Genomic DNA, 23,145 nt, shown 5'->3' on the forward strand with positions numbered 1-23,145 from the left:
CCCAGAGTTCAATATCCATGACCGACAAAAAACAAAACAAAAAACCAAACACCAAAAAACAAGTATGGCTAAAGAAACAGCAAGATAAATTATTAAGAAATGTTTGGTTACAAATTGTTTTAACTACAATGAAAAAGTGCCTCATAACAAAAGGCATCTATCTTTCAAAACATTTACTGCTTAAATGACTACTCTATTGGTCCCGCATAACACACAGGGTCGATCATAGAAGAAATTACTTGCCAGTCCAGTCCTAGGCCCTCCCTAGTCAATTGTACCCAAAGGGGAAACATTAATTAAACTGCAAGCCGTTTTTGTCTAAAGGCATCAAAGACATACTGATGTCATTAACTGGACCTTTCACCAGAATGCTGTAATTTCTCAAAATCAATGTTTTTCAAAATAACATCACTACATGAGCCTTTGACAGTTTGAAGACTCTCCTAACATTTGGTTGATCCAATAAAAAGCGCATTTGTGTCAATCCTTATGGTATCTGTATGTGAATATGAGTGATGTAAACATAAAGATAAATAGACAAATAATTATGTAGTATAGTCCCCATCTTCAGTGTTTCATCTGACCAAAGCGGTAAACCATACCAGGTCAAAGATAGAATACTAGCTCTTTCCTACTAGGTTCCCCCCCACAAGCCTGTTTCAGCTTGTTCATCTTGTTAAACTTGTCTGCGATCGTTACGATTTACAGTCGGAACACTCATTGTACATGTACGATAAAGGAAGTGGGAAATGTGAAATTGGTCTTGGGGAGGATCCGATGGGATGAGGATGAATGGTGGAAGAGGAGATGCAGATCAAGAAGCACTGGACACAGAAATGGACATGTTAAATTGTAGCTCACTGTGCAGCCATTTGAAGGTTAGAAAAAAAAGTAATTCTCTGGAAGTTAGAGAAAATCAGACAAAAGATCTGGATGTATATGTATGTTTATATATTTATATTTAGTCTTCAATTTATTTTTAATTATATTTAAATAATTGTACAGAAGAGTTTTAATTAGAAGAGTTTTAGATAGATAGATAGATAGATAGATAGATAGATAGATAGATAGATAGATAGATAGATAGAAAGATAGAGAGATAGAGAGATAGAGAGATAGATAAACTGGTCCTAGGGCTTGAAAGCAGGGCCTAGGTGTTGTCCCTGAGTTTTTTCTGCTCAAGGCTGGCACATTACCACTTGAGCTACACCTCCACTTCTGGCTTTTTTGGTGGTTAATTGCAGGTAAGAGTTTCATGGACTTTACTGTCTAGGTCAGCTTTGAACAAGAATCCTTATATCTTAGCCTCCTGAGTAGTGAGGATCACAGGCATGAGCCACTGGGACTAGCTAATTATATTTTTATTATCATTAAGGAGTTGTACAAAAGAGATTCAACAAAACAGTTTATGAATACAGTGCATCTTGATTGATTTTTCCCCTTTCGTCATTCTCCCCTTCCCTCCCAGCCTTTCTGTTCCCATTTTTCTTAATTTTGTAGGCTATGCCTTGAATTTTAAGCTGCATTCTTCCCCTGAATAGATAATGTTTGAAAAACAAGAACAAACTTGATGAAAGTCACATGTAGAAGACCAGGCAATAAAATTATTTTCAAGGAAAAAAAATGCATGTATCCTGTTGGGTTATTTTGGCACCCAATCTTTCTAACATCGTTATTGGCAAGATTCTGACATAGGAAATGGATTACAGTAAGAAGCATAGAGTACAATAGAGCATGAATTTTGGAAAGGCAATAGACAAAAATTGTATTTCTAAGCCTGAACAGCAGGAATCTTTTTGCTAAGTGTTGAGTCCATTGCCAGGAACACAAAAGGAGAAGTTGTCCTTCTGCTGAGCTAGACTAGGAACTGCAGTTCTATCCAAACTGCTTTTCAGCATTCCAGTAGAGGCATCATTGGACTGGTTTAGCACATCTCTGTGTGACTGACGTGTACCTCAATCTAGAGCCTCCTCTCATATTCCCGCTTCCATGGCTGGACAGTAAGGAAGCCTCTTTTCTGTTAGTGTTGGGGCTTGAATTCCAGGCCTGGTTACTGCACTTGAGCATTTTTGATCAAGGCTGATCTGCTACCATTTGAGCCACATTGTACTTCTGGCTTTTTGGTTGTGACTTGGAAATAAGTAAGCATCTCACAGACTTTCCTGCCTAGGCTGACTTTGAACCATGATCTCAGATCTCAACCTTTTGAGTAGCTAGTATTACCTGCATGAGCCATTGGCACCTGACTTTAAGGAAACCTAATTTGACTGAATATAACATTTGTCTCATGGATATTGGGGACGAATTTTAGGAAGATACTTCTCCAGTGTATTGCCCCATGTTAAAGCTCCATAGCTGTTTTATCTTACAGGTAGGTGGAGGAGGGGAGGGAAGCTGGCCATATTTCATCCCACTTTGCGGTTCATGCTAAGACCACACACACTAGACTTCTCCCAAGTCTTGTAGCCCATTGAAAAGCATTGTGGCGGACAGCTAGCTGCTTTGCCAAATTAAAGTTTTTCAGACTTAATCTGTCAGCAAGACCTGGGACTTTGATGGTGAGTCTATTAAAAGGTCAATCTGGTTCCTGGTCACCTTTTTTTTTTTTTTTTTCTACACAGGAACCAAGCTATGAGTGTCTTTGGCTCTCATCTTCAGGACCAAAGATGGCTATCTTTGATTAGCAGCAAGCGGGGTGAGGGAGGGTGACACTTAGAAAGACACATATCTCCTGTCGACAAGCCTTGTGAGTGGAAGGCAGCCATGCCGGGGCCTTGGTTTTCACCTGTGGGTTTATGAGGTGCCATCCTTTGAACATCTGCTCTGGACTGAGAGAAGTGTGTGGCTTCTCCACCCCACATCTCACAGTCTTGCTCTTGCTTCTATAGCAGAAAACAAGATCCAGTTTCCTAAGGGCTGGTGCATTTGCCTGCCATGCTTACAGGTCCAGAGACCCAGTCCACCTTCGTGTCTCTTTGTGTCTGCCTCCTCCTCTGGGAAATGGAGGTGATCATGCTAGTTCCCTTATAAGGATGATGTGTGTACTAACTCAGGATTGTGGTTGGCTGGTGGACAGCTGGACTTCATACCTAGTTACAGGTCCACACTGTGATAGGATCATTGTCAAGAGGTAGGAAACCAGTAATGAGCATGGTTCATTCATTCATTCAGTCCAGAGCAGTGTAAACAACACACGTCTCAGCGTTGCATGTTAGAGCCGTACAGATGAATGCCCCTTTATAGAGTCTTCCCAGTCTTTCTGGAAATGAGATCAGAGAAGTTGGGAAATCACAGTTGCTATTATGGCCTCTCTAATGATGAATGGGGGTTCAGGGGCTTGTGGCCCCTAAAACAAGTCTTTTCTGAAACCCTGGTTTTTCTTTTTCTGTTTGTGCCGGTACTGAGGCTTGAACTCAGGACTTTGCACTCTTGATCAGCTTTTGCTCTCATGGCTAGTGCACTACCACTTGAGTCACATCACTGGTTGTGCTTTTTATTTTTCCTGACCAGGCTGGCTTCCTGAGTAGCTAGGGTTGTAACTGGGAGCCACTAGCGCCCAATAATCCCCCGTTTGTCAATGTACGACTCTGTGTTTTTGCGTGTAATTACCCCCTGCGTTCCCCCCCTACCCCCCCCCAAGTTTTAGTCAGTGCCTGATCTAGCAATTGCACAGTAACATATAGTATGGTTGCACACACAGTGCGGCAACAGTGTATAGCTTTTCTCTGTGAGTTTATCTTCTTCTCCAAATAGGAGATTAGCTAATATTATGATGTTCTCAATTAATACTGCCTTCTAGAATCCTCTAATGAGCACAGAAACAATTTTCCCCTCATTGGAGCTACCTGGGAAGGTTCATTGTTTTGTGACTTTCTCAGACTCTCATCATTGCTAGAAGCTGACTAATTTGGAGGAGGGAAGTTAGGGTTTTAAAATGCCCCTCTTTGTACATCTGGCCTCACTGTCAAATCGCGAGTTGTTTCAGGTAAGTTCTTTGGCTGGTGTGAATCAGCTTGACCATGTCTGGTTGTGTAGGTGGTGGTGATAATGAATTGAACAGAGAATACAGACAGGGGCAGGGAACATGGCTCTTGAACCCAGTGGGTAGAGAAGATGGGCGTTTTAGTCCATTTCACAGTAATGAGAAGGCGGCTTTGAGAATGATCAGTGACATCCACGACCTCATTTACCTCTGTTTCTTTTGAAAATGAAATAATTGTAGGTGGACTGAACCAACTCCCCCTCCCCCCCCCCAATGGGAACTTCAACAGGCCAGCTACTGATAAATGCAACTCAGCTGTTTCTAGAGTGCTGTGTTCTTCCAGAGTAATGTTGCCCTGGACTCTTCTTTTGGACTCTGTGTGCATTTCAGCTCTTGGTATATCAGCAACTAGGTATTTGGTGTTTTTTTTGGGGGGGGTTAACTGTATTTTTTTTTGTCTTTTCTTTTTTGGTACTGGGGATCGAACCCAGGACGTTGCACTTGCTAGGCAAGCGCTTTGCCACTGAGCTATATCCCAGCCCGCAACTAGGTATTTGGGAAAGACCATAGATTGTACAAACTTTCCAAGAAACAAGTAGAAACCAGGACATTTTCAGCAATGTATCCTTCAGTTCAGCTTCCTATTTGGAGCTTCAGTTATCCTGTTCAACTATGAAAGCACATGAACTCTAATGTGATCATCCTAGGTGACACCTCAACTTGGTTTTGAGATTGATTTTTTTTTCTGTTGAGTCTTTGGAATGGACTGGCTTCTTTCTACAAAGGGCTAGAGCGTGGATGGTCCAGTTTCTGCCATCACTCTAGCTAGACACATAACAAATACGCACAGCTGTGCGCCATCAACACTATTAGTTGCACAGTGGAATTTGAATTTCACAGAATCATATCTGTCGAAGAATACTAGTCATTCATCTTTTGATTTTTTTTTCTCTTCCAACTTTTTTTTTTTTCTGTCGGTTGTGGGGCCTGAACTCTGGGCCTGGGCGTTGCTGTCCCTCAGCTCTTCAGCTCAAGGCTACCACTTGAGCCACAGCACCACTTCCAGCTTTTTCTGCTTCTGCAATGCTGAGGAATCAAACCCAGAGCCTCATGCATGCAAGGCAAGCACTCTACCACTGAGTCACCTTCCCAGCCCCTTCCCCAACTATTGAAAAATGTAAAAATAATCCATTTGAGCCAGGTACCAGTGACTCACACCTGTAATCCTAGCTATTTAGGAGGCTGAGATCTGAGGATCACAGTTCAAAGCCAACCCAAGCAGGAAAGTCTGTGAGACTCTCATCTCCAATTAACCACCAGAAAACCAGAAGTTACACTGTGGCTCAAGAGGTAGAGCACTTGCCTTGAGCTGAAGAGCTCAGGGACAGCACCCAGGCCCAGAGTTCAAACCCCATGACTGACACCCCCCCACCAAAAAAAAATCCATTGTAGCTCATAGGCCAAATAGAAAAAAATATTTGCCTTGAAGGCTAGCTAGTTGTCTAACTGTTCTTAAACACTATTAGGAAAAGTAAAACAATTCGGCAAAAGATAGATTTAAGAAATCCCAGGACCTAGCACTATTTAAAAAAAATCATTGAAATAATCCCAGAAAGGCACTCATGGTCATGTGGGCTGTTCCTGTATTCCTACAGTTAATTTATCCCCTAGAGAATGTGCAGTGGACATCCACCTGTGACTGAGGGTAGATTTGCATCCCAAGTCTAACAGGCCACCATGAAGCTGAGCTGTGATTTACACACACCTGTCTCTTGCTGTCCTCTTGTAGATCGTGTTGGGCTTCATTCTGGAAGAAGGAATACTGCATAGATTCTCCATACCATTACCACGGAGATACTATTGGGGAAGAAAGAAAAAAGGTCATACAGAGCTGTTCCTTCAATGCACTTACAATTGAATAAGCTACATAGGCGACAGGCACTATGGAGCTATCCTGGCTGGAAAAATCATGGCTTCCCTCATCAACACTCCAGTGCAGAGATGTTGAAGTACAGAGGAGTTGCTGTAAAGGTCCATGTGAAGACCAGTGCCTTGCTTTCCTGAGTCAGGAGCTTCCTTCTTAGAGATTTCAGGACCATGGAGAATGTCAAAGAAAGGCCTTCAGAGAGTGTCTGGTCATCATCTCCCTACCTGCTTATGGATGGAGGAGCACAGACTCGATGGAGGATGAATGGAGGGGGGGAGGGGCTGATGAAAAGCCACCAGACTTCACATCCAGGTGTCTATCAGAAGTTAAGTTCTTTGGTTTTGAATCAAGATCCTAAGGTACTGTATTGTTGTATTTCCACACATTGTGTCTAGAAGTCTCGAGGACCTTCCTGAAGAGAGTTGGAGAGTGGATGAGCAGTAACCATGGGAAAACAGACAGGTAGGTCTATGACACACCAAGATGCTGCTGTTGGGTTCGTGAGATGATCAGTCAGCTGTGTCTTCCTTAATTTTTTTTTAATGTAAATTTATAGCACCTGGCTACTACCTGGCTCATTTGTATTGGCAACCACGTCAGCCTGTCTTCTGTCAGATAAGAGCTCTGTCTCAGGGAGGGGGTGCTCACTTCCCCAAATCAGACGTAGCTGTGCATATGTTGGAGGTGCAGGTCACACTCTGCTCATCCATGTGCCAGGAGTGGGTAGAACAGCAGCTCCACTCACCCTCCTGTACCCTGGAGGTCAGTTAGTGATCCTATAACTAGGTAGATCTGTCTCAGATCCCTTTCCTGTGAATCTATAAAAATATTGGCCGCACTGGTATTTATAACCATGAAAAATCAGAAATAGGCTAGGGCTGATAGTACATACCAATGCATCTCATTGCGCTGGAGGCTGAGGAGGGCAGATCATGAGTTCAAGGCCAACCTCAGCTACACCGTGAGACTCTGTCTCAACAAAACAAAATAAGGAATTGGAAATTGCCTTGATCTTCTATCATAGTGGGTGGTTGAAGGCATTGTAGCATGTATAAAGAATTTCTTCTCCAGCTATTTAAGTGTGAAAATGATGGTTAAAAATGACTAGATTATGTGACAGTTACAGGATGCAAAATGTTCAAATGGCATGATAATGCAAAATGGAAAGAGAAAGATGCTGTGAAAGGTCAGATAAAACCACACACAGATACACACACACACACACACACACACACACACACACACACACACACACACACACACACACACACACACACACACACACACACACACACACACACACACACACACACACACACACACACACACACACACACACACACACACACACACACACACACCAGCAGGATGTCGTGATTAGCTTCTTGGGCCAGGCACCCAGACTGACCAGAGGTTCTGGTGCGAGGCTGACCCATCTCCATTACATGTCTGAGCATTTTCCTCACTACATGTGATGCCATTTTAATGGCATCGTTGTTGCTTCCCACAATGGCGTCCTGGGGAAATGCCAACTGGCGGTCACCTAAGTGTGTCAGAAGGACCAATCATTGCTATAGGTGGCAACAGCAATGGAAGTTATAAGACAACAAGGAGTGTCTTCCTGGGGGACTGATACTTTATAGTTTCTCCTCCTATGGGAGGAGAACCCGGGTCCTGTCACTGAGCGCTGTGGGCTGGGAAGAGCATTCTAAATGAGAAAGCCCCAGGTCTGCAGGCTTTCCCTGGATCTGACACAGGGAGGAAGGGCTGGCCCTAGAGAAGCTAGGGCTCCTTGTGCTCCCTGCGCTCCTTGAGCATGATTCATAATGATTGCAGCAGATGGACCCTGAGGTCCGTGGCTCAGTCTGCAGCTGAGAAAGCCCTCCCCTGAGGAGATGTGACTGGCCTGGACCCTGTGTTTCCCAGCAGGGGGGTGAGTGCTGGGCCTTTTCCCCGGGCAGGGTTTCCAGTCTGCGCGCACACGTCAGAGCCCCTGCGTTTGTACTAGCTGGAAGCAGCCAGGATGTTTCTGCCACCTCCCAGAAGAGCCTGGGAAGTCAGGGAGTTGGCAGGGAGGGGCTTGTTTAACACTCATTATTTTTTTATATGATGTGCAAGATAACAGAAAACATTAAATATTCCTGTAATCACACCAATTTATGAAACAACTAGCACAAACCAGAGAGAGTAACTGATGCCAGTCTGAAACACATCATCCCACCCCTTCTTGACATAACTGGATTATCAGCCTGATGATGTATATAAACCCAAGTGTATACATACAGTTAAGCTTACTAGGAGGGAAGAAAGCTTTGAACTGTTGAGTTCTTATGTTTTTACAGTGCAATCCCACACTTGCTGATTTAAGACTATTAAGGATTTAAAATCAGCATTTGCAAAAATCCTTGAAAATTTAACAGCTGGTTTTGAACAAGCTCATATAGGCTCACAGATGTCTGTATCTTTTCCTTCCCTTTCATCTTAATCTTCTTCCTTTCTCCCCTCTTCTTCACCTTCCTTTTTTCTGGAATTGGAAACCATATACCACTATTAATTACTCTGCCGGGAGTATCCTTCAGACCTGCACATAGAGGCCCACTTGGCTCTATTGCTTGTGTAGTAGAGTTTCCATGATGGTGTACCTCTTGTTTCTGGAACCTTCTTAGAAACGCAGACCTGCCTGTCAGGAGAGGAGCGAGTGACCCGCAGTGCTTCATGTAGGCGGGGCTGCAGTGCTGTCCACCTCTGCCTTCCCTTTGTGTTTCCTTAGCTTCTAGCCCATCAAGTTAGATTGAGACTCTTTTCTTCATTCCTCACCGTCTCCAGATTCTGAGAGAGAATCTTACTTTTTCTTGTGGCAAACCTTTTCTGATACTCTCTCATTCCCCAAGTCCTCTCCAAGTGCCTCTCTTCAAAACATCCTACCATGCAGTGTCCATCAATAGACCTTCTTAGTTATTGAATGATGTGTCTTGTTTCTTGTTGAGAACCTCTGGGAGACACAGAGATCACCAAACGTGTGCTCCCTCCTCTAGTCCCTAAGTGCTATTCTTACATAGGTAACTGTATTGCTTTATATGGCGAAAGTGTCTTTGTACATCCCATGAAGGTAATGTTGCTAACCAGCTGATTCTTAATAAAGAAAGTGTCTGAAATTAACCGAGTGGGTCCATAATCACAAGGACCCTTAACAAATAGAACTTTCTCTGATAGGATCAGGGGATGCTAGGAAGTATGTCAGGAGGGATACTGGGAGTGAGGAGATGTAGATAAGCAATGGTCAGTTCAATGTAGGGACCTACATGTATGGACTGCAGAGAGGCCACTCTTTTCTCAGGTGGCCAGCAGCTAACAAAGCAACAGGCACATCCATCCTGCAGCCTCGGGCAACTGAATTCATCAACAACACAAAAAGCTTAGAGAATCCTTCCCAGCACCTTCCTGTAGGAGCCCAGGCAGCCCACACCTTACATTGAGCTCTGCCATTTGAGCAGATACTTCCGCCAAACCAGCCCACATTCTGACCCTCAGAACTGTGAGGTAATTATACATGCGTTGTTTTAAACTGAGTCTGTGGAGATCCATTAGTACAACTGTAGAAAGTCCCTATTAGAGTCTTAACAACTGGGAACACAGGCCCTGGGTCCCTCTTCTAACTTCCAGGGTGAGTTTGCTCCTTCCCAGGAGACCCTCTCATCCCTTCGCTCCCTTTTATACATCCAGCCCAGCTTCCTCTGGGTCTCAGAGGGAGCAAGTCTGGCCATCTTCCAGATTCTTCATCTGTCTACCTACCAACAGTGACCACGTAGCGGCATTTACTTCCATGTTGTATGCTTATTTCCTAGCTCTAGGGTATACTCACATGCTGATCTAGGGGCATCTTGAGTAAAGGAGTGAGGCATCTGGACAGTGAAGTCCCTTTTACCATATTAGGTGTGGGGCCTACAACCACACATCAAAATAGCTCTTAACAGAACGTGTAATGGCTTCCTCTTGCCCTTCTCTAACAAGGATCCCTCTAAGGACTTGAAAAATCTGAGTATTTTTAGCACATTCTTCTTATAACAGCATTTCTCTGTGTACCCTTTAAAGATGGCACACACATTGTCAAATAATATGTTGCAAAAGGTGCACTGTTCTACTGTGTTATCAAAGCTAGCACGCTGAACACCTGGAATCAAGATGGAGTTCTTACAGCGGTGCCCTGAGGTTGGACTCTAAGAGGATCTGCATCTTACGGAGAGGACACTGGGGCACAGAGTGATTTTTATGGGCTGGCACTGAAATGTTCCCCTGAAGGTTAGCGGGCTTGGTTCTTGAGGCAGCAGGGCTCAGAGGGGAGAGAGGTGACTGGGTCCTGAGCTCTCCCTTCACCAGAGCATTACTCCGTTGATTGATCTATAGCGTAGTGGGTATTGGGAAGTGATGGGAGCTTTAGGAGCTCGGCCTCTTTGGAAATAAGTCATGGCAGGGTGACCTTGGATTGTGTGTCAGTCAGTCTGTCTGTCTGTCTCTCTCTCTCTTTTTCTCCTCTCTCTCAGCTTCCTTTGCCGTGTATTTCATTTCCTCAGGCCACACTGATTCCATGAGCCACAAACCTCTCCTCCTTTATGTTGATTCCTGCAAATGTCTCATCACAGTGTGGATAGCAGACTAACAGTAATGAGTGACCCAAGGCACACAGCTATTTAGGAGTAGAGTCTGCATGAAAAGCCCAGGCAGTTTGGCTCTAGAGTCTGTAACCACCGGAATAACCTTAAGAGTTTTCCTTCCCTTTGCTTTCCATTTGGTAGCAGTAGGGAGAAGAAGATGGTGGTGAGGAACAAGGATGATGCAGCCATGGATGTCTCCCAGGTGAAGGGATAGGCCCATCCTCGCAGCCACGGAAGGCTTCCTTCCCATCCAGTCCTCATCTCCTACCTTCCATTCATTCTTCTGCTCTTAGAGCTGCTGTCTTTGTCCAGAGGGACAACAGCAGTCCACCAGTCGACTTTGAGATCCTCAAACCATGCTGTTTTCTTTATAATTTTAGGATGGTTTTTTGTTGTTGTTGTTTGTTTTGGTCACGGAGGCTTGAACTCAGGGCCAGGGTATTGTCCCTGAGCCATTTTTGCTCAAGGCTAGTGCTCTACCACTTGGAGACACAGATCCACTTCTGGTTTTTGAGTAGTTAATGGGAGATTAGAGTCTCGCGGGACTCTTCTGCCTGGGCTGGTTTCGAACTGCAATCCTCAGATCCCAGCCTCCTGAATAGTTAGGATTAGGTGTGAGTCACCAACACCTGGCGCCAATTTTAAATTTTGATCTCTGGGTTTTTACCCCCAATTGCAATCCTGAGGCCCCCTTTCTTCCTTTCTATTTCCTAAGCTAGGGAAACATGGAAACAGGAGGCAAAATATCTTTCCTTCTTCCATCCTCGGGAAGCCTGCCAAACAGTCTGTCCAGAGGGTGTTGGCTAGAGGCCCGTCCCCGTCCTCGGAAGCCACGTCGGCAGTCAGCATCACAGAGTAGGAGCCAGTGCATGGCCCTGGGGGCCTCCCCAGCAGTCCTGGGCACAGAGGTCCCAGAACTGGGCTTTTGCTGATCCAGACTGTGCTTAGAAAGCACACCATGTCCTTGGCCCTAATACCCCCTATGCTGGGAAGCGACATATTTCCCATTCCCAACCCTCCCCACCTCCCGCCACTGTATTACTTTTAATAATTACACAGGAAGTTCCTTTCCCTCAAGAATGGATGGTCAACACAGTTTCCAGCCAGCGTGTTGACTTTGACTTCCCTAGAGCTTTGACAAAGGGTGTGAATCACATCTTAGAGAAGGCCAGAGCCCAGGCTCTGTATCAGACCATGCTGAAGCGCAAACACAAGGCCAGTACTGAGCCGACTGTGGATCCCTGAGCAAGTTCCTCAGCCTCCCTGAGGCTCCTTCACCTCTTTGTCAGGAGGGGAGGAAGTAGACCCAGCAAGATCTCCAGGGACTGCAGGAAAGCACATTTCTCACATGAGTGCACACAGAGGCCTGGAGGAGAGCCACATTCTTGTTCACACACCGCTGCTTGGTGGGTTGGCAGAAACGATTGAAGAAGCCAGCAAGAGGAGGTGGAAATGAGAGGCGATAGAACAAAGCCACTGAAAAGGTGAGCAAGCTGGCAGTGAGCTCACTGCCTTAGCCAGAAAGGGTATTGGAGCAGCCCACTTGTTGAAGGACTTGACTGTCTTCTTGTTTTGTGGTGGTAGTGGTGGAATTTGAACTCGGGTCCTTGCACTTGATAAGGAAGGTGATCTACTACCTGAACCAGGCCTCCCACCTCTTGTTTTTCACATCCAGTGTCTGATTATAATCCTGTTACCTTTGCTTCCCATGTAGGTGGGATTACAGGCCAGTACACCAACTTTCATTTTTTTTGTTTTGGTTGTTGTTGTGGCTTGAACTCAGGGCCTGATTGTCATCCCCTAGCTTTTTCATTCAAGGCTAGCACTCTACCATTTGAGCCACAGTTCTACTTCTGGATTTCTTGGTGGTTTGTAGGAAATAAGAGTCTTACAGACTTTCCTGCCCAGGCTGGCTTAGCACTACGCTCCTCAGATCTCAGGCTCCTGAGTAACTAGGATTGCAGGTGTGAGCCACCGGCGCCCGGCTACAGTCTTTTTCAAATGACATTACAGGACAGGCTTCAGTTTCCCATAGCCGGTGCTTTCCCAGCCCTTCCAAGTAAGAGCCTGGACCCTGGCATCTGAAGTCTGCAGATACCTCCAGGAAGGAGGCTTCAAGGAGCTATGTACACCTTGACTTCTCTGGGATACACTTTTCTCACCTGAAAAGTGGCCATAAACTTCTCCTCTACTTCCCAGAGTTATTGTAAGGTTCAGCTGAGGTCATAGGTGCACATGGCTTTTAGTAGTGCTGGCGTGTCAGGTGCTCAGTCGTTGGTAATTACTATGTTCTCTCTTCCTGTGGATGTATATGCATGTGCATGCACTTCCACTTATTTCTGTCTCTTCCCCCATGGAAGCATGAATACTTCATGCCTTTGGCATGCTTCACTTCTGTGATTGGACAGCTGAAGGCTTCCAAATGTGACCTGAGAAATACCTGTATTGGACTCACCTGGCAAGTTTATTGACAATGTCGGGGCCTAGGCTCCAGCCGGGAGCCACTGAGCCAGCTGCTGGCAGTTGGCTATGATCCCTGCCGGGCCCCTTCTTTGCTGTCTCAGCCCAGCAGTGCTGTGGACCGTGCGAGGTGTTTGCTACGTGCTGTACTATCCCTATCCCCAGAAAAACTGGGACACTTGGGGGCGGGAAGTGGGTGGAAATGGATCGATTAACTTAGAGTCTTTGCTTGACCTTTACCCTGGGTTTATGGAGCTTGGAAGTACAAGAAAGGTTGCATTCCTTTCTCTGGAGCTGTTTAATTCATACCCACTTTCCCAAACTGGGCTTCTGGCTTATTTCAGCTCTTAGCTGGGTGCTATTTGCTGCCCTTCTGTATTGGCCAAGAGAGGCATTAGATGAACAGAACTTGTGCTAGCTCCTGGCCATCCACCACCCATGCTGTCCAGACCTAGACTACACCAGAATTCCATAGCAGCGCCCAGGTTTGGTACCAAGTCCACAGTATTGGTGTACCTGGGGTATCACTACCCAGATAGGGCTTGAACAACAGTGCCATAATGACAGCCGCTCAGGGTTTAGTACAGGACAAATTGCCTGATTTCAGGGCTGGAGGTGTAGCTCAGTGCTTGGCAAAACAAAACAACCTGAACAAATCCTGACGCTTAGTTCCCTCACTTTTTCACGGTAGTATCATCTATGGATGCGTGCTCTCTCTCCCCCCGCCCTTTTCTTCATTTATAAAGGATGTGGTGAGTTGATTACAGGAATGTCCCCAGTGACTCCTCCATTCCTGTATCTTCTGCAGCTCTCAATCACTTTGTCCAATAAGCCGTTAAGCAGACATGTTGCCAGCTGAGCTTTGAAAAAGTGTTTCTGTTTCTGCTGTTGAACTTCTGCCACCATCACGAAAGGAGTATGTTTGGAGTGACTCTTCGGTTCAAAAAGGATGATGGATACATAAGACTCAGTCAGAGTGCTCTCTGTCTAATGGTAGTTGAAACCACCCTAGACCAGGTGATAGCCAACAGACTTCCAGACGCTGAATGAGAAAAACCATCCAGGTTGCTGCCTGCCTGCCTACTGAGATGTGTGGACACCGACCTGGTGTTTATGACGCTGAGGCTTCATTGTTCCACAGTGTTTTGGTGATTGATCGAATGGGGATATTAGTTACAACTGTTGTATGGGTGACTTGCGTTTTGCAGGGGCTGGAGCTGGAGAATACCACGTGGGCTGCCTGGCATACAAAGTCCTTGTGGAAAATACGGACGATCTCGTAAGAATGAATTAGGTTAGACCTCTGAGGGTCTTTCTGGCAGATTACTTAGTCAGTCTGCTCAGGTCATGGTGAACTGGGGTCAGTATTTGCTCTACTCACTATTCTTAACTACCTTCCATGCCTACAAGGGCAGAGGTGCCATTTGCTGGACTGGGGCTGAGCAGTTCCATCCTAGCTGTATGTACACAGCTCGGGGGGTAATGGGTCTCGCTGATCTACTCAGCACTTTGGGCCCCCATCCCAATGCATGCATTGGAATAACATTTCTTAAGGGGAAATTTTTGATTCGGGTTATTTGAGGTGGTGTGTGTGTGTGTGTGTGTGTGTGTGTGTGTGTGTGTGTGTGTGTGTGTGTGTGTGTGTGTGTGTGTGTGTGTGTGTGTGTGTGTGTGTGTGTGTGTGTGTGTGTGTGTGTGTGTGTGTGTGCGCGCGCGCCTGGGGCTTGAACTTAGTGGCATAGGCACTGTCTCTGAGCTTTTTTGCTCAAGCCTATCACTACCACTTTGAGCCATTGCTTCACTTCTGGCTTTTTGGTAGTTAATTGGAGGTAAGAGTTTCACCAGCTCTACTGCCCAGGCTGGCTTTGAATGGTGATCCTCAGATCTCAGCCTGTTGAATAGGTAGGATCACAGGCGTGAGCCAATGGCACCCAGCTTCTGAGATTTCCAGAGGAGGAGAGCTCAGAGACATCAAATGAATGACTAGGGAGCATACAGCTACGAAGGAAGGAGCAGGGAGTTGTAGGTCCTGGACTCCCCGACAGCAAAGCACACATCATGCAGGTTAAGCCTCACATTTTACTCAGGAAGGAACTCTAACCTGTGAGGGGCGTGGCCTGCCCGTGGCTACCTGGTTGTCGGTGCAGCAGGCTGCGTGGCACACTTGGTGTGTATTGAGAGCTCATGGATCACTGAGCATCTCTGAAATGCCTGGGTGAGTTTTCCAGGATGGCATTATCCGTTTTGGGGGTTCCGTCCACGTGAGCATTGTAAAGGAGCTGACCTGAGCCACGGTGTGCCCTGGAGAAAACCGGACAGAATGGGGGAGGGTGCATGGCAGGAGGAGGTGTGAAGGTGGGTTAGGGGCCGGGGGAGGGCAGCGATGTCTCTGCCCCTCTAAGGAGCTGAGGAGAGAAGCGTCCACCCCCGATCCCCGTCCCTGACCTCTCGTTTGTCCTGCTGCCAGCACAGGGTGGGGTGGAGAGCCAGTGCCAGCGATGTTCTTAGGCTTCCGCTCTCATTGGCACTGGCCAGGCAAGAGCCCTGCTTGGCTGGCAGCCCGGGGCACTTGCCACCCTCGTGTGTTTGCTCAGAGGGTTGGGGTGAGGAAGTAGGATTCTGTCTGTTGGGCCATGGGCGTTCCAGGCCTCAGGGACCAGCTGCTGGGGTGGGCACTTGGAGGATCTGTTCCTTCTCTTCTCAGTGTCTCCCTCTCTGAAATACGCAGTGTGTAGACAGTAACGCCCCACTATGACTTGGGGAAGAAAGCAGGAGGGCCAGCTGATGTGTGCGGAGCAGACGCCCGCAAGGCCCTCGCTCATTCTGTCCTGCAGGGTGGGGGAAGGGTGGCCAAGAGGCTCTTGTGGCACACGCCACAGGGCCGTGCCAGAAGTATTCGTTGGATATAGTGGTGTGTGCCTGCAATCTCAGCACTTGGGAAGCTGAGGCAGAAGGATCGCTTCAGTCTGCGTTACAGAGCACACCCTGTCTTGAAGCGGGGTGGGGGGAGGGGAAGGTGGGGAATGTATTGGCTGGAACTCTTTTGAGAGCCTCCAGTATGACAGTGCCTCCTCTCATTAGATGTCAGGAGTAATTTAACTTCGTCTTAACACAGCAGCTCCCTTCCTGTCAGAACCAGGCAAGGGACTGGCTCTGGAGCCATTGCTTAGCCAAGAGGATTTCTTTCTTGCTAAGATAGAGCATGGTAGTAATGAATGTCCGAAGAGCTTTGTGGTCACAAAGCAGCTTTGCATCCACTAGAACCTGAAGCCCATTGAGTCAGCGTGCTCAGTAACCTCATCTTAGAGATGGGACAGCTAACATCAAGGGAGCCAGAGCCACTTGCCCAGGGTAGAAGCCTCAGAGCAGAGATGGGCGCTGTCCTCAGAATAACCCCTGCTTTGACTCTCTCGTAGAAGTGGGTGTTAGTGTAGACCTGGGATCTTTCCCAAGGGGGACCTTTGCTCCATCAAAGTTCAAGAGATTAAACTCTGCTGTACCTCCTGCCCTTGGCAGGCTTCTCCTTGCGGGAAGAGTTGTTCCTCCCCAGACTCACAGAGGTGACGGGGCTGTGTCCCGTCCACAGCCAGCCAGAGGTAGACTATACAGTGAACACTTGACCCCATCTCTCTTCTTCTCTGTGCACCATAAGTCTCCTTCTGAGACCAGGTGTGACAAGGAGGTTGGATAGATGAGAGAGCTGGTCTGGGTTAGCACCACACTGCTACTTCTGTTCTGGGGTCCAGAAAGTTCTAAAATGAGCCTTCTCTTCGCAGCCTCCCGCCTCTCTCCAGCTAGAACATGGGGTGGCGGTGTGGAGAGGAAGGTCTTGCAAGCCCTCTGCTCCTTTGTCTCATTTATCCCCGCCAGGCCAGTGGTCTGGGGCTTCTCTCATGGCCCTGTCCCGCTGTCTGCTTCCTTTCATACCTTTTAAGCTAGTAGTTACAACTTGATCACAAGCTGCTCTGTGGTCTCCCCTGGTCCCAGTGAGGTGGTTCTCGTCTCCAGGAAGAACTTAAGTTCCAGAGGCCAGGAGCAGGCTGTTTCCTTGTATACAGAGCTGGCATTCAGGGGAGCAGGGCTGGCCTCTCGGGGGTCTTGGATCTTATTCCAGCCCTGCCTGTGTGGATCCTGTGAGCTGTTGTCATCTCTGCGTCTTATAATTACAGCTCCGCTTGTCACTGCTGCAGAGATGGCAGTGATGCCCCTTGAGTGGACACTCAGATGGACAGGCCCCGTGTGAAATGCTTGGCTCTTCCTGGTCCCTGTGTAGTACAAAGCTCCCATTGCACATGGGGGCCATGCCTGTGAGCGCTGGCTGGCTGGAGTTAGGAGCATCCTCCGTTATGAGTGCATCCTTCTTCCCACAATGCACTGGTGTTCCTGAATAGCCAGCTGATCTCTCATGGACACAGGGGTGAATCACATGCCAAGTCATAGCATCAGGACCGGAGCCTAGGCATTTGCTACAACTTCTGTGTCATGGCACAAACTTCTGCCCTTCCGTCATCCTAGAGACACCCTGGGGGAGATGCGAGCAGGCCTCCTATGCGCCTGTACCTCTGGATCCCCCCTGGGCCCTCAGTACCGAGTGTGCGGCTCATAGCAGGTGCTCAGGCAATGTGGAGTGAGTAAATGAATGAGTTTCTGAAATGCACAGACACCTATCCAGTCCCTTGGATTTCTCTTGACCCAAAGGTTAGCTTTGTGCAGAGTGCCCCTGCCAGCTCTTCTTGGGCCTCAGTTTCCCCTACATGCTAGAGCCGTAGCTGTGGCTTTCTGCTGGGATTCTGTCTCCCTCATCGAGTTCACAGGGTGCCCAGTACCCACTGTAGCTAGTGAGTTTCTCCCCAGCCCTCCTCTGCACCTCCCTTTCCCGCTCTCTGTCCCGCCACCAGCTCCCGCCAGCGCAGCCCATAACGGCCTTCTTTTGTTTAACCATCTCAGCTTTGGGCAGACCTGTCCAGCCTGGTCCCCCAGCTGGCTTCACTCATCCCTTTGAAGCCTTGACAGGCAGCCAACTGAGCTGGCCGAGCGTGTAAGGCAGGGTGCCGGTGCCAGAGCTGGCAGCCGCTTCCCGCCTTGCCGGCTCCCCGGACCTGGCTGCGTGGAGGCCCATTCACACGGGGACTGAAAGTGCCCGGATGTTCGTCGTGGCTGGCGTGGGCATGCCAGCCGGGGCTATTCCCACAACTTGGAGTCCTTTCTCAGCCCTTTGCTTTCTCCCAGGCCCTGAAGCCCACAGTCTGTGTCTCCAGAAAGGAGCTTGGTAGAAGAAATCACCTGGCTGAGTTTTGAGCTCTAAGGAGAGGGCACAGCCTTTGGCCTCGGATTCGTGTGGAACAACTCTATCCTTGGCTATGGGACCTGCATGCTTCCTGCCTCCGTTTCCTCTACTGTAAGTAGAAAGAGTAGACATGTTCATGAGCTTCCACCGAGCAGTAAGGACTACTACGGGCTCAGTCCATTGTAAATTCCCACTACTAGGAGCTGCTTGGTAATGCCACTCTGAGGGGCATATCACCCTGGTTGCTGAGTATGGCCAGGGAGAGCAAGAGGCAGAGCAGGCAATTAACTGAGCATGCCCATGCCCTGTTACCTGGCTACACTCATGTGAGTAGGAGAGGACTTCTGTGCTTACTGTTGAACTTTGAAAAGCAATACCCGCTTACCGTATAATTTAGCAAAAGGTAAAGTAAAATCACATTTATCCTGCTGATACACAGGCCCACACTTACTCACGTATACCTACACTAGAACAGCAGTTCACACCACGTGTTCATTACCATCTGTACACTATGTGCACATAGGCGCATTCCATACTATACACCTTCTACCTGCATTGTTGCATATGCATATGATTAAGGCAAATAAAGAATGGGCTCTCTACCTTTTTTTTTTCCCCCGCCAATCCTGGGGCTTGAACTTAGGGCCTGGGCACTGTCCCTGAGCCTCCTTGTGCTCAAGGCTAGTGCTCTACCACTTACGCCACAATGCTACTTCTGGCTTTTACTCAGTAGATTATTGGAGATAAGAGTCTAATGGACTTTTCTGCCTGGGTTGACTTCAAACTGTGATCCTCAGATCTCAGCCTCCTAAGTAGCATGAGCCACTGGCACACTGCTCTCTCTGTAGTTTGAAAAGTTTGAGTGACAAACTTTAAGAAAAGGAAAAAGAAAATAGAATGGGTTCTCAAGTTGATTATTACATGCCTTTGCTCTTTAAACCTAAGGTGAACTTATTTCATGTTGTCAAACTTTTCTATGGGGAAAGTTATTTCCATTTTTTAATTATTATCTTTATGTAACTGTATAAAGGGATTTCAACTCAGCACATCAGTTTGGGAGTTTAGTGAGTCTTTATCATTCTCCCCGCTTCGTCATTCTCTCCCAGCCTCATTCACCCCCCTCATTTTCCTACTTCCGTTTTCACACATGTACATGGAGTCTTACGGCTGCACTTGCCCATCCTTCCTCTCCCCACTTGTCCACCCTGTCCTCTCGACCTCATCCCCCCTCCTGACACAGGTCCTGATTTCCTGGTATTCATTTTGTTAAACTGTAAGTTAAAGGTTCACCATTGGAATCCTCCCCTGCATATACCGTATCTTAGTTAGTGTGGTGTGTGTGTGTGTGTGTGTGTGTGTGTGTGTGTGTGTGTGTGTGTGTGTGTGTGTGTGTGTGTGTGTGTGTGTGTGTGTGTGTGTGTGTGTGTGTGTGTGTGTGTGTGTGTGTGTGTGTTTATGTATGTGCATCTGACCCCCAGGGAAAATCTGAAGGCCACACAACATGTGAGTACAAACTGTGTTAGTCCCCATGAGTACAGGGCTGCTTGGAGCCTGGTTGATCCCCAGCACTTCTCTGGAGGTGCTGTGGTTGCTAGAGGCAAGAATCTCAAGGATCTAAGTCAAAAGGATGCTAATGTACACAAACTACGTCCCAGGAGAGCAGCGGGAGCATGTCTGCCCATGACTGTGTCTCCCTGTACTTGCTCAAGGTAGCTGTCCTATGAGAGAATGATTGTGTGATGTCTCATCTCCTTCCTTTCTTGCTCAAACCCACTGTGACATTTGCCATGTTGTTCTACATGGCTCCTTGCTAGCCTACCTGCCCCCCCAACCCCTCCTTGCACCCCCCCCCCGCCCGCCCAGGGCTGCATGTGATTGATTGTCATTGACTCCATCTGCCTCAGTGCCCGCCTGCTCTGGAGCAGGTTCTCTATGCTTGAACATGGCCTTCAAGGGAGCCCAGGTCTCCCTGTCCTGGGTTCTAGCCAGTGGCCTTCATTATGAAGCCCTTCTGGATTCTCTCACCACAGGTAGAGGTGAAGTTTCCCTAATCATTGTGTTTTCTGAGACTTGCTGGCCACCCTGGGTCCAGAGCAACTTGGATGTCAGCTTCTGGCTGGCCCACCTGAGATTGGCACACCTGGCCTGTCCCAGGCCAAGTCCCACAGCTAAAGGTTAAGTAATACTGGAATGTGAGGCTGGGCACGCCTCCTCGTGAATCTCCTGGGCTGCGTGGCGGGTGGCTGGTGGCTGGAAGGGGCAGCATGCCTGGTACCGCTGCCAGCGGGGCCTTTGATGCACACGCAGGAGCATTGTGGAGCACAAAGGCTGCGGAAACCAGCATAAGTAGCATGGAAAAGACCTGGGAGCTGTAGGGAGCTTATCAACCTGTCTCCCGGTTACAGGTGGGGTGGGGGAGGGCTCTAGGGGTGTTTCTGGGCCTTGTGGCTGGCACATTGCATGGGCCCCCTGACACTGTAGACAAAGCATTAGCCTGGCAACTAGGCTTAACCCTTCACCTTTCTGGTCTTCCCAATTGAGGTGTCCAAGCTCAGGAATTGTTGGGACATTAGATGAGTTAACCTAATTATAATGTCTATGTTGTATGTGATAATAAGGATAGTAGTAATGCATAATGGTTGTAACAAGCAGTATTTGCTGAACATGTGTTCTGTGCCAACCCTTTAAATTTTATTTATTTATTTATTTATCTATTTATTTATTTTGCAGTGTGGGGCTTGAACTCAAGGGCTCTTGTTTGCTCAGCTGACACTATCATTTAAGCCCTATCTCTGGCCCTGCATTTTGCTGATTATTTTGGAGATGGAGTTGTACACATTTTTCTGCCTGGGCTGTCTTCAGACAACAATCCTCCAGATTTCAGCCTCCTAATAAATAGGTTTTATAGATATGAACCACTGGCACTTGGCTTGTGTCAAGCACTTTGAATTTAATTTTCATAATGAAGTCAGTAGTATGGTTATCTTCATTTTATGGATGTGCAAACAAGAGGTCAGAAATCTTAAGAAACTTCCCCAGCACCCCACGGTTCAACCAAAGTCACCAGAGTCCAACCTCCCAGCCTATAGTGGAGCACAGGTACCTTACTGGCTGGCTACCTGTTTCTCCTCTTCTCTTTTGTCTACTGTATTTTCCCATTTGTTTTTACAGTGGGGATAACCAGCACAATGGTGGTGATGATGATGATGATGATGATGATGATGATGATGATGATGATGATGATGATGATGATAGCGATGGTGGTGGTAATGGTGGGTGGCGTGATGATGCTGGTGGTAGTGGCAAGGATATCATTCTGTATAGCAGTCTGATTCTTGCTGAAGTTTCAAATTCATTTCGTAGTTGGTCCTCAGAGCGGGCTTGGGGAAGGAAACAATATTAAAATTTGAGGAAACTGGCCTGTAAGATGTGGCCAGAGAGCTACACACTGAGGCTGTGGAGTTGGAATTAAAGCACTTGGGGGTTATGGATCGACATAATCTGCTGGTGGTGGCCTAGGTCTGTGCTTAATGACATCAGGCTGAGGCTTGAGCTGAGGCTCATCCCTCTGCTGCCACCATTGTGTTGTGCCAGTCCCTTCACACAGAAGGAGGCTGTGTCTAGACAGTCCAGTGGCTGCCATGGACTTATTGTACATGGGTGCTTGCGTGACTCGGTGAGTGTCCAGTGCCCTTGAGAGCGTGATAGTGTTGTTGCTCCTGTCAACAGAGACAAGCCCACCATGCCGGTTATTTAGTGCTCTAATAGTGTCAGGTAGCAACAGAATCGAGTGGCTTTCAGCATCCATACACCTGGGGTGGCTGACCAACCAGCCTGCTGACCCTGGCTGACTTCCTCCATGACTGGCGTGTGACTAATTGCTTGCTGATCCAATCTAGCTGGAGCAGCTGGTGAATCTGGGTTTCTCTCCCTGTGTTTTTCTTCTTCCAGGTTCCACAGATGATCTAGGGAGAATGTTTTCTTGGTGAGAGTGGAGGGCAAGAACAAGACCAGCTCTCATGGAGTGGGGTTGCACTACACTTCTGCTGGGCTCTCACTGCTGGCAGCCCATTGGCTGAGGCCAGTCATAGAGCTGAGTTCATTGTACGTAGGGTGGAGTGGAGGAACGCGAGAATGAAGGTAGAGGGACCTTGTTTGCAGTACATCACTGGCAGTGAGTATCATGTCAGGTGTCCTTTGGGCTCCTTTGAGCTTAATATTACTTAAAAATCATTGCACTGGAGCCGGGCGCTGGTGGCTCATGCCTGTAATCCTAGCTACTCAGGAGGCTGAGATCTGAGGATCGCGGTTCAAAGCCAGCCCAGGCAGGAGAGACCGTGAGACTCCTATCTCCAATAAACCACCAGAAAACCGGAAGTGGCGCTGTAGCTCAAGTGGTAGAGCGCTCGCCTTGAGCTGAAGAGCTGAGGGACAGCGCCTAGGCGCAGAGTTCAAGCCCCACAACCGACAAAAAAAAAATCATTGCACTGTTAGAAAGAGAAAGGAGAGTGCCAGGCTAGCAAGTCTCACTCAGTGCCTGGACCAATCACCGCAGGAGATTAGTAGGTGATTCCCTGGCTGGGTAGGACTAGGGGACTTTCTCAAGGTGGCCTTAACTAGTACCTGTTTCCTGTGGGCCCGTGGGCTTGTGTGCTTGTGTGTGTGTGTGTGTGTGTGTGTGTGTGTGTGTGTGTGTGAGAGAGAGAGAGAGAGAGAGTGTGTTTGTTTGTGTGTTTGTGTGTGTGTGTGTGTGTGTGTGTGTGTGTGTGTGTGTGTGTGTGTGAGAGAGAGAGAGAGAGAGAGAGAGAGGCAGCCCCAGGTGACACAGATGAGAAAT

At 47.7% G+C, this 23,145-nt stretch overlaps 1 long non-coding RNA gene across 2 annotated transcripts in view; it reads left to right on the forward strand.

Moving 5' to 3' along the window:
• The window catches only part of LOC138806338 (uncharacterized), a 183,370-nt gene that overhangs the window by 129,014 nt on the left and 31,211 nt on the right, over positions 1 to 23,145 (forward strand). The window contains exons 4-5 of one of the 2 annotated variants that reach the window (XR_011365802.1): positions 5,772 to 6,371; positions 18,251 to 18,419. This is a non-coding gene — a long non-coding RNA (uncharacterized lncRNA). The remainder of the gene's footprint in view (positions 1 to 5,771; positions 6,372 to 18,250; positions 18,420 to 23,145) is intronic. The other variant, XR_011365801.1, reaches the window with a different exon arrangement.

Source organism: Dipodomys merriami, unplaced genomic scaffold (assembly GCF_024711535.1).
Source record: "Dipodomys merriami isolate MVZ:Mamm:240054 unplaced genomic scaffold, mDipMer1.0.p SCAF_4, whole genome shotgun sequence".
NCBI classification, from domain to species: Eukaryota; Metazoa; Chordata; class Mammalia; order Rodentia; family Heteromyidae; genus Dipodomys; species Dipodomys merriami.